Genomic DNA, 12,531 nt, shown 5'->3' with positions numbered 1-12,531 from the left:
ATTAGGCAAAGAAATAACAAGTGGGTCCCAAGCAGTTGGACATGGGATCGACCGGGATCACAAAGACACTCCTTATGTACATGGCAGGCCCTTCTCAATAAACTACCTACAATAGACAATATGAAAAGAAGAGGTATCTATCATGTTAACCGATGCTCCCTTTGTTTGCAACAAGAAGAAACTGTTGACCACCTCTATTTTGCTTGTGATTATACAAAATGGATATGGAAGGAGATTCTCCAGCGATTTGAACTCAATAGACTGCCGCAACCAAACTTGCACCAAGAACTAGGCGACCTTATGCAATGTTTCTCAAGAAAAGGGCCTCTTACACAACTGGCAAAGGTTATTTTCAGATGTGCTATTTGGTGGATGTGGAAGGAGAGATGTAATAGAATCTTTGAATGTCATCACACAAACAATGCTCAGCTCTTGTAAGAGATTATTAGAGACTCAAGATCCTGTATGGAGCATGAACTCAAAACCGAGCACTTCACCCGAAGAGAAAAAGATATTTTTATCAAATTTAATTTTGCTATTAGCTAAAGATCTTGGGAATGATGCCAAATAATGTACCCACAGGTAGTTATAGTCTACAGCATGTGTAGTCATAACTATCGCATTAGCACTCTATGAGTTACTTGGCTTTGTCTATGACTTGTATAGATAAAGCTATTTGTAGAAACTTTACACATAATGAATTTTACTTTTACTTACCAAAAAAAAAAAAAGCATTAATAGAGTTAGGATTCTATAAGACCCATATTCTACCAAAAGTTTCATTTGAGTCATTGGTAAACAGTTCTGCGTCCGGCCATATTAAATTCTTTTGAGCTTGAACGCGCGATTGTTTAATTTTCGTTTCCACTAGAATAACAATATCACATGCGGCAGACTTGATTATTCTGTTGAGCTCCCGACATTTCTCCGACTTATTAAGTCCGCGAACATTCCAGCATGTTATCTTCATTAGTAATAAACAAATTAAAAGGTAGTAAGGTATTCATCCTACGACTTTGGATGGATTGTACCATCCTTTTTCTTATCCTTCGGTTTTGTATTTTCTTCCCGCACAATATCCTTACCTTTTATGGCTTTATTCCTATATTTATCCACTTCATCTACAGCTTGCAGATTTTTAAACTTTAAAGTACCTTGAATCATGTGGTCTTGATTGGCAGGGTTTGTTGAAGCTCGATAAGATTGTTGCAGCACAATATCCTGGATAGTACTTGTTGGAGCAGCGTGGCTAGAGAGGTTTGTTGGGGCATGAGTTTGTTGAGTCGGAATATCCTTGTTGGCGATGTTTGTTGTGGCCTGAGTTTGTTGAGGAAGAATATCGTTGCTGGCGAGATTTGCTTGGGCCTGTGTTTGTTGAGCTATTATGGATGGATCCGATGATATTAGAAGAGATGAAGTTCCTGACTTATGTTTCTCCTGTCCACTAGTACCATGGGAAACCTCTGTTGTGGAAGGCTCTGACATTATAGGAAGAGATAAAGTTTTGGAATTGTCCTTCTGTCCGCGGTGCTTTCCTTGCGAGTCGGAATGCTCAATAGTTTTCGCCACCATCGGTGCTACTGCCATTAGAGAAGAATCACTTTGTTGCTGAGGTGCTTGACGTGGTCGATAGACCTTTGTGGTTGGTTGTGGGGTTTGCTGACAAGCTCCATTTGCATGACCAAAAGATAAGCAACGCTGACATCGTTGTGGCTTCCAGGAATATGAGACATGTACCTTCCGAGTGTTCCCGTCAAGATCGCGATAGAAAACTTCATTAGGAAGATCTTCATCAGAAGAAACCAGCACACATGCTCGTGCAAATGCTAATCTCGTCTGAGCTGCTGTTGCTTTGTCGATGTAGAGTGGCTGTCCCAGAGTGCTGCATAACTTTGCAATAAAACGTCGACTCCAAAGATGTAGAGGCAGTCCTTGAAAGGATACCCATAATGGAATAGACTGTAGGCTATCTAACTCCAAACGGACATCAGGAGACCAACGTCGTAAAATCATTGGATGACCGCGGATAGTCCAGAATCCTTCGAGGATTCGTTGCAAATCTTCTTCAGAGTATAGCTTGCAAACAAAGAATCCGTTCTCCAGCATATGAAGATCAAATGACGATATTCCCCATCGAGTTTTGATAAATGAGGATAATGGGAAATATGAAGATCAAATGACGACACTGCAGCGGCGACCAGATCTAGGGCGACGTACTGTAGCGCCGACGACACTGCAGCGGCGACCAGATCTAGGTCGACGGACTGTAGCGGCGACGATACTGCAGCGGCGACCAGATCTAGGGCGACGGTACTGTAGCGGCGGTGACACTGCAGCGGCGACCAGATCCAGATCTAGGTCGACGTACTGTAGCGCCGACGACACTACTGCGCGACCAGATCTGGTTCGACGGTACTGTAGCGGCGACGACACTGCAGAGCGACGGTACTGTAGCGACGATCTGAAATTCTGCAGCGGTGACTTTTCCCTATGGTGACGATTCTGTAGCGGTGACCAGAAGAGGGATCAAACATGGCATCGACGGCCCCTAGGGCTGGCGACGGTGGCGGGAGGGTTGAAACGATGGCAAGACTCCCTACCGTTATCCCTCAAGTTGCTCCTCCACCATATCCTCTCCAGAGAGAAACTCCTTCGATGAAGCAGCATCGAAGCAGGTCGCGCTCTAGATCGCGGCAGCCTGCTCTAATTTCCAATAACCCTCGGCCTTGGACTAGCCTATTCAAGGCTCCGGTTGGAAGTCCAGATCTAAGCTTGGAATTCATTACGCCAGAAGTTCAGGCTGATAAGAAGATTGCTGTATACGAGACTGCTGATTCAGCAGAGCTTATTGAGACATGGTCAATGGCGATTGTTGGCTATGTGGTAGGTCTCAAAACATCTTATTTCCCATTATCCTCATTTATCAAAACTCGATGGGGAATATCGTCATTTGATCTTCATATGCTGGAGAACGGATTCTTTGTTTGCAAGCTATACTCTGAAGAAGATTTGCAACGAATCCTCGAAGGATTCTGGACTATCCGCGGTCATCCAATGATTTTACGACGTTGGTCTCCTGATGTCCGTTTGGAGTTAGATAGCCTACAGTCTATTCCATTATGGGTATCCTTTCAAGGACTGCCTCTACATCTTTGGAGTCGACGTTTTATTGCAAAGTTATGCAGCACTCTGGGACAGCCACTCTACATCGACAAAGCAACAGCAGCTCAGACGAGATTAGCATTTGCACGAGCATGTGTGCTGGTTTCTTCCGATGAAGATCTTCCTAATGAAGTTTTCTATCGCGATCTTGACGGGAACACTCGGAAGGTACATGTCTCATATTCCTGGAAGCCACAACGATGTCAGCGTTGCTTATCTTTTGGTCATGCAAATGGAGCTTGTCAGCAAACCCCACAACCAACCACAAAGGTCTATCGACCACGTCAAGCACCTCAGCAACAAAGTGATTCTTCTCTAATGGCAGTAGCACCGATGGTGGCGAAAACTATTGAGCATTCCGACTCGCAAGGAAAGCACCGCGGACAGAAGGACAATTCCAAAACTTTATCTCTTCCTATAATGTCAGAGCCTTCCACAACAGAGGTTTCCCATGGTACTAGTGGACAGGGGAAACATAAGTCAGGAACTTCATCTCTTCTAATATCATCGGATCCATCCACAATAGCTCAACGAACTCAGGCCCAAGCAAATCTCGCCAGCAACGATATTCTTCCTCAACAAACTCAGGCCACAACAAACATCGCCAACAAGGATATTCCGACTCAACAAACTCATGCCCCAACAAACCTCTCTAGCCACGCTGCTCCAACAAGTACTATCCAGGATATTGTGCTGCAACAATCTTATCGAGCTTCAACAAACCCTGCCAATCAAGACCACATGATTCAAGGTACTTTAAAGTTTAAAAATCTGCAAGCTGTAGATGAAGTGGATAAATATAGGAATAAAGCCATAAAAGGTAAGGATATTGTGCGGGAGGAAAATACAAAACCGAAGGATAAGAAAAAGGATGGTACAATCTATCCAAAGTCGTAGGATGAATACCTTACTACTTTTTCATTTGTTTATTACTAATGAAGATAACATGCTGGAATGTTCGCGGACTTAATAAGTCGGAGAAATGTCGGGAGCTCAACAGAATAATCAAGTCTGCCGCATGTGATATTGTTATTCTAGTGGAAACGAAAATTAAACAATCGCGCGTTCAAGCTCAAAAGAATTTAATATGGCCGGACGCAGAACTGTTTACCAATGACTCAAATGAAACTTTTGGTAGAATATGGGTCTTATGGAATCCTAACTCTATTAATGCTTGGTTTATTTCTGCTACTGATCAATTCATTCATCTTAAGGTAGAGGATAAAAAGAATGGCTGTCAATTCAATTTCACTGGTATATATGCTTCAAACAGTATGCAAGAAAGAAATACTCTTTGGTCTGACCTGACTAATATTGTAAATGGCTGTCTCAATGTACCTTGGATTGTTCTTGGAGACTTTAATACTGTTCGGTTCACAAATGAAAAAGTGGGGGATAGACAAATTTCAGAAAGTCAGCTTCAAAGTTTTAATGATTACATTGACACTGCAGCATTGTTTGATATGAAATCTGTGGGTAATTGGCTCTCCTGGAGTAATCAAGGTGCTGCTAACAGAAAAATAATGGCTCGACTTGATAGGTGTTTGATTAACCATGAATGGTTAACAGTTTACCCAGATTCACTTCTTGAGTATGGTGCTCCTTTGTTTTCTGACCATTCTTTAATGTATATACACGCAGAAAAAGCGACACCAAGAGGCAAGAAACCGTTTAGATTCTTTAACATGTGGAGTACTCATCCTCAATTTCTTGATGTTATCAGATCTGCTTGGAATGTTAATGTGCATGGATCTCCCCCTTACATCTTATGTCAAAAGCTCAAAGCCTGTAAAGCAGCACTAAAGGAGTGGAATACAAATACCTTTGGCAATATTACCACCAGAGTTCAATTTTGCAGAAAGGAACTAATGTCATTGCAACATGAGCTGCAACTTCAGCCAAATGATGAAAATATTATCTACAAAGAGACGGAAGCCAGAAATAACTTCATGCAAGCCTTAAAACAGGAGGAAAGTTTTGCAAAGCAGAAGTCTCGACAGCATTGGCTTACACTAGGGGATTCCAATACTAAATTTTTCTATGCTTCAATTGCTACTCGAAGGGCTGTTAACCGTATCAGCAAATGCAGAGACAAAGATAATAATCTTATTGAGAATTTAGATGAGGTTAAAGCACACACAGAACAATTTTTTTATTCCTTACTCAATCATGCTGGGAAACCTAATAACATTCATGTGGAGCCGACTAGAAAACTTGATTCGGAAGCTATTTCAATCCTCAATGCCCCAATTACAGATGACGAAATTGTATGTGTTGTCTTTAAGTCACCAAAGCACAAAAGCCCAGGTCCAGATGGATTTCCAACTGAATTTTACCAAACTGCTTGGTCTATTATTGGAAATGATGTGATCAAAGCTTGCCAACATTTTTTCTCTTCAGGTCATATTCTTAGAGAGATGAATTGCACTTTTATTTCTTTAATTCCGAAGAATGCAGGGGCTGATTCAATAGAGAACTATCGACCCATATCATTATGTAACTTTATATATAAGATCATCTCCAAAGTATTGGCAAATAGAATGCAAAAGGTATTACACAAGATCATTAGCCCAAATCAAGCTGCTTTCATCAAAGGGAGAAGTATACATCATAACATTTTGCTTGCTAATGACTTGGTCAAAGATTTGCATTCAAAAGCAAGAGGGACAAAAATCTGCATTAAAGCTGATCTAAGGAAAGCCTTTGATTCAGTTAATAGGAAATTTATCTATAAGATGCTCCTTGATATGAACTTCCCACAGCAATGGATTAATTGGATTCAATCTTGCCTAGAAACTCCAAAGTTTTCGATACTCTTTAATGGCTCACCTATTGGTTTTTTTGGGAGCACGAATGGCATCCGACAAGGTGATCCACTCTCTCCGTATCTCTTTACTATTGCGATGGAAGGACTTAGCTGTATGTTGGAACACACAGTCTTAAATGGCAGCATTAAGGTACCCAGTGCTGGTTCTGTTCATATATCACATATAACATTTGCAGATGACTTACTTATCTTTCTCCAAAATGAACCAACTTCAGTAAAGAACCTGGCTACCATTATTAATGACTTTGGTATGGTTTCTGGACATCAGTTAAATCATGCGAAAAGTAAAGTATATATGAGCCCTTACGTTGAGGATAAGGTCTTTATTTCACAAACTTTGGGGGTTAGTGAAGGAAGCTTGCCAGTTCCTTATTTGGGTCTCCCGCTCATATCCACAGGCATTCACAAAACCCACTGTCAACCTATCTTGCAAAAAATAAAGAATAGAATTTCTTCTTGGAAAAATAGGTTTCTATCAAAAGCAGGACGACTCGAACTCATCCGTTCGGTATTGCACTCCTACTCTATATATTGGTGTAATGCATTTCTTCTACCTGCTGGACTTCTCCAAGATATTGAACGGTTATTAATGAACTTCTTCTGGAATGGCACAAATGATAAGGCAATGCATATGGTAAATTGGGATAGCATTTGCAAACCGAAAGATGAAGGGGGGCTAAATTTGAGAAATACTAGAGATTGGAATCAAGCATGTTTGGTACAGCAATTGTGGGATCTTTTGCAAAACAAATGTTCCTTATGGTCACATTGGGTTTCTGCTAGGTATCTCTCAAAGGAATCAATATGGGAAATTTCAACAAGAACATACCACTCTGCAGCTTGGAAAGGAATTTTAAAGGCAAGGAATTGGCTAATCAAACACATTTCGTATGCAATCTCTTCTGGAACTAGTACTAATATGTGGTACGATCCTTGGGTGAATGGGAAGAGTATATTTCAATTATATGGCGACAGAATACGAAAAGATCTTGGGGCTCCCAAAGATTGGAAGGTTTCCGAGTTCATCGCTAACGGTACTTGGTGTCTCCCTAATCCTATTTCTCCTGAAATGTTATCACTTTGGCCGACTATCATAGCTATTCGAATCAGGAACAACTCTTCAGATATACTTATTTGGCCTCATGACAATGGTAAATTTAGTGCCACACCCCCATGGAATCAAATTAGGCAAAGAAATAACAAGTGGGTCCCAAGCAGTTGGACATGGGATCGACCGGGATCACAAAGACACTCCTTATGTACATGGCAGGCCCTTCTCAATAAACTACCTACAATAGACAATATGAAAAGAAGAGGTATCTATCATGTTAACCGATGCTCCCTTTGTTTGCAACAAGAAGAAACTGTTGACCACCTCTATTTTGCTTGTGATTATACAAAATGGATATGGAAGGAGATTCTCCAGCGATTTGAACTCAATAGACTGCCGCAACCAAACTTGCACCAAGAACTAGGCGACCTTATGCAATGTTTCTCAAGAAAAGGGCCTCTTACACAACTGGCAAAGGTTATTTTCAGATTTGCTATTTGGTGGATGTGGAAGGAGAGATGTAATAGAATCTTTGAATGTCAACACACAAACAATGCTCAGCTCTTGAAAGAGATTATTAGAGACTCAAGATTCTGTATGGAGCATGAACTCAAAACCGAGCACTTCACCCGAAGAGAAAAAGATATTTTTATCAAATTTAATTTTGCTATTAGCTAAGGATCTTGGGAATGATGCCAAATAATGTACCCACAGGTAGTTATAGTCTACAGCATGTGTAGTCATAACTATCGCATTAGCACTCTATGAGTTACTTGGCTTTGTCTATGACTTGTATAGATAAAGCTATTTGTAGAAACTTTACACATAATGAATTTTACTTTTACTTACCAAAAAAAAATGGGAAATAAGATGTTTTGAGACCTACCACATAGCCAACAATCGCCATTGACCATGTCTCAATAAGCTCTACTGAATCAGCAGTCTCGTATACAGCAATCTTCTTATCAGCCTGAACTTCTGGCGTAATGAATTCCAAGCTTAGATCTGGACTTCCAACCGGAGCCTTGAATAGGCTAGTCCAAGGCCGAGGGTCATTGGAAATTAGAGCAGGCTGCCGCGATCTAGAGCGCGACCTGCTTCGATGCTGCTTCATCGAAGGAGTTTCTCTCTGGAGAGGATATGGTGGAGTAGCAACTTGAGGGATAACGGTAGGGAGTCTTGCCATCGTTTCAACCCTCCCGCCACCGTCGCCAGCCCTAGGGGTCGTCGATGCCATGTTTGATCCCTCTTCTGGTCACCGCTACAGAATCGTCACCATAGGGAAAAGTCACCGCTGTAGAATTTCAGATCGTCGCTACAGTACCGTCGCCCTAGATCTGGTCGCCGCTGCAGTGTCGTCGCCGCTACAGTACCGTCGAATCAGATCTGGTCGCGCTGCAGTGTCGTCGGCGCTACAGTACGTCGACCTAGATCTGGATCTGGTCGCCGCTGCAGTGTCGCCGCCGCTACAGTACCGTCGCCCTAGATCTGGTCGCCGCTGCAGTATCGTCGCCGCTACAGTACCGTCGACCTAGATCTGGTCGCCGCTGCAGTGTCGTCGCCGCTACAGTAACGTCGACCCAGATCTGGTCGTCGGCGCTACAGTACGTCGACCTAGATCTAGATCTGGTCGTGTCGCCCTAGATCTGGTCGCCGCTGCAGTGTCGCCGCCGCTACAGTACGTCGACCCAGATCTGTTCGCCGCTACAGTGTCGCCGCCGCTACAGTACCGTCGCCGCTACTTATTCTTTTCATTTACTTTAAAAGAATCAGTATGTTTATAACCATCGTACAACACTCTTCTATCATAATGCCAAGGTCTTCCCAATAGTAAATGACAAGCATCCATAGGGGCAACATCACACCACACTTTATCTTTATAATACTTGCCAATGGAAAATGAAACTAAACATCTTTTAGTTACCTTGATGTCATTTCCTTTTTGCAACCAACATAATTGGTATGGATGTGGATGAGAGATCGTATCCAACTTCAGCTTCTGCACCATCTCCAAAGAAATCACGTTCTCAAAACTGCCACTGTCGATGATTACCAAGCACACCTTGCCAAGAGAAGTGCATTTAGTGTGAAACACATTTTTTCTCACCCAACTTTCATCGTCAGCCACATATGACACTTGTAAACTACGTTGCAATACAATAGACAAACCATGATCAGCATAAGTAATCTCTTCCTCATCATCATCATATTTTGGTTCGTCATCAGCTTCATCTTCGCCTCCATCACTATGATCTTCAACCAAAGTTACAATCCTCCTATTTGGACAATCCGAAGCAATATGCCCAAAACCATGACATTTGAAGCATTTTCGGCCACTTGGGGTAGAAGAATTAGGTATTTTTTTGTTGCCAGCAGACTCTTCACCCTTTTCTTGCACCTTCGATATCACCTTGCTTTGGACAGTAGGCTTGGAACTTCCTCCTTTTGTGTAGCCTTCTTTTGAGCCATACCGAAAACTCTTTTCAAACTTCTGTTGCTTTTCAACTTTTAATGCCAGCTTGCTCACATCATTTAAAGACCAATATGGCTGTAGTTGAACAACTTTAGAAATCTCATACTTCAGACCTCCTAAGTATCTTGCAATTGTTTGCTCTTCCGGTTCCACAAGCTCTCCTTTTAACATCAAATTATCAAATTCTGCAGTGTACTCCTCTACACTAAGATCTTTTTGCTTGAAATCATGTATTTTGAGAAAGATCTCTTGTCTATAATTATCAGGTAAATATTTTCTCTTTAGCTCCCTTTTCATTTTCTCCCATGTAACGATCTTACTCTTCCCCTCACATTCTCTTTGTTTCTTCATATTTTCCCACCAAAAAGATGCATTCCGCCTGAGTTTGAGTGCCACAAGTTTGACCTTCCTTTGTTCTGGTGGTTCATGAAAATCGAAGATTCTTTCTACTGTATTAAGCCAATCGATGAAGTCATCAACATTTATTTTCCCTTCAAATTCTGGAATATCAAATCTGGGATTATATTTATTCTGCCACTCGTCTTGGACTTCATTTCTTCTCCGACATCTTCTCGACTCCCTTCGAAGAGGTGTATCATCATCAGAAGTAAATTCTCGAGCTTCAATTTCATGTTGGTTATGTCTACTTTGAAGTTCGTCGATTATCTCATTTTTTTCTTGTAGGCTACGCAGCAATTTTCATAGCTGCAGCCTCAACAACTCAGCGTCATCTTCGTGATCGCTACCTTCACCAACTGTATCTTTTCCATTCCGTCTTGCCATGATCTCTAGCCTTTAGCTCTAATACCAAACTGATATCGGGGAGGGTAAAATTGTAGAATGGATGTTGAAAGAACACCGATAGAACAGTTGTTCAGATAGAAATGTCACAGAAGGTAATGAACGAACTCTTGAAGAAACTTCGGTAAAACGTAAAATAGTTCACCACCAAGTTTAAAAATCAAAAGGGATATAGAAGATCACCACCCTAATGATAATAAGCAAGGATACATAATTGAAAGCGAAAGACTCACCACTCAATGACACTTCCAAGAGATACAGAGTTCACAAGAGCACTCCAAGAGAGCTTCTGCCAATATCCTTTGTTTTCTAAAAGTCCTTTCTAAGTCCTAAACACCAAAATAAATACTAGTGCATGAAACAACCCTTCATGCATAGGGAATTTCGAAATTAAGTGTTTACAGCTACTAACCAACTATTTTAATGCACTCATTGGTAATGAAGAGATGTTCACAGCTGCCAACCAACTCCTTTAATGCATTCCTTTGTCTTGAAGAAAAGCACCTTGAAACAGCTTTAACTTTGTGCAGAGAATATGCTGATGAGCTGTCATATTTGAGTGTGCTGAGATAAAGATTATGAGGCATCATTATTGATTGAAAAAGATACTAGATCATAATCAAGGCTCATATAATCAGATTTTCATAAATTAGACACTCCCGTGTCACAATAGGAAGGATCAAAACACTTTCTGGAGAAAAGATTATGACACTTGCAATAAGAAAGATTAGAAAGCTTGCAATAGGAAGGATCGAAACACTCTCCCTGTTTTCGTTTTCTGTACCAATCTTTTTTCTTCCTCTACAACTACAGCTCGTGCAGAACATAGGGGCATATTCACTTGCTCTCCCTTACTCTCATTCCTTCATTTTTTTTTTCTTTCCCAAACGCAACTGCCGCAGCCACCGCTACCACAGTCGCAGCCCCTTCCACCGCACTGCCTTCTTCCTCCTCTTCTTTCGCGGACAGCTGCTGCAAACGCAATCGCCGCCGCCGCAGCCGCAGCCCCTTTTTTTTCCCTTTCCTTTTTTTCCCTTTCCCAAAAGCAGCTGCTTCAGCCACCACCGCTGCTGCAGCTACCGCAGCCACCGCCGCCGCCACAACTGTTCCCGCAGCTGCAGCCGCAGCCACCTTCCCCTCTTCCTCTTCTTCCCTCTCGTTCTTCTCTTCTAGCTGCAGCTGTAATATCCCTCACTTTTTAAATTTTATTAATAAGGATTTATATGTAAATTGGAGGACCTATATGTAAATATAGAAATTTTAAGGACTAAATTGTAAGTTGCAAAAAGAAAAAATAAAGAAAACCGAAAATTTTGGTTTTATCCCACCGCCTCCCAGAAACAGAGAGAGGAGCGATGGGGCGTGGGGAGAAGAAGAAGAGAAGTAGAGGGAGAAGAGAAGAAGAGGGAAAAGAAGAGGAGGAAGAAGAGGGAGAAGAGAAGAAAAGAAGAAGAAGAAGAAGAGAGGGAAGATGGAGAGGAGAGAGAGAGAGGTAGCAACTGCAGCTAGGGCTGTAGCACCTCTGTTTCCCGCAGGTGGAAACAGAGGAGAGGATGTGTGGGGCGTTGGGGAGGAGAAGGGAAGAAGAAGAAGAAGAAGAAGAAGAAGAGAGGAGGATAGTTGTGGCAAGGCTGTAGCGAGGAGGGGTATGGCGTTGGGGAGGAAAAGGGAAAAGGAGAAGAAGAGGGAAGAGGGAGAGGAGTGAGAGTTGGCAGCAGCTAGGGCTGCAGCACCTCTGTTTCCTGCAGGTGGAAACAAAGGAGAGGTGTGGGGCGTTCGAAGAGGAGAAGAAGAAGAAGAGGAAGAGAAGAGTAAGAGGAAGCAGGAGAAGAGGTTGTGATACCTCTGTTTCCTGTAGAGGAAATAGAGGAGAGGGTGTGTGTGACGCTAGGGAGGAGGAGGGAAGAAGAAGAAGAGAAGGGAAAGGAGGAGCTGCGGTTGCGGCGGTGGAAGCTGCAGCTGAAAGAGAAGGAGAGGAAGAGATGGTGAGGAAGAAGAGAAGAAGTAGAAGCGGGTGAAGAGGTGGCACCTCTGTTTCCTGCAGGAGAAAATAGAGGAAAGGAGGTGCTGTTCGTCGGGGAGAAGAAGGGGAGGAAGGAGAAGAAGAAGAAAGGAAGGAGAAGGAAGAGGAGAAGGGAAAGAAGTAGCTGCGGCTGCGGTTGTGGTAGCTGCAGCTATGGCAGGGAAAGAGGAAGAGAAAGGAAGAAGGGAAGGAGA

Source organism: Musa acuminata, chromosome BXJ1-7 (genome assembly GCF_036884655.1).
Source record: "Musa acuminata AAA Group cultivar baxijiao chromosome BXJ1-7, Cavendish_Baxijiao_AAA, whole genome shotgun sequence".
NCBI classification, from domain to species: Eukaryota; Viridiplantae; Streptophyta; class Magnoliopsida; order Zingiberales; family Musaceae; genus Musa; species Musa acuminata.
This window is presented reverse-complemented; position numbering follows the sequence as displayed.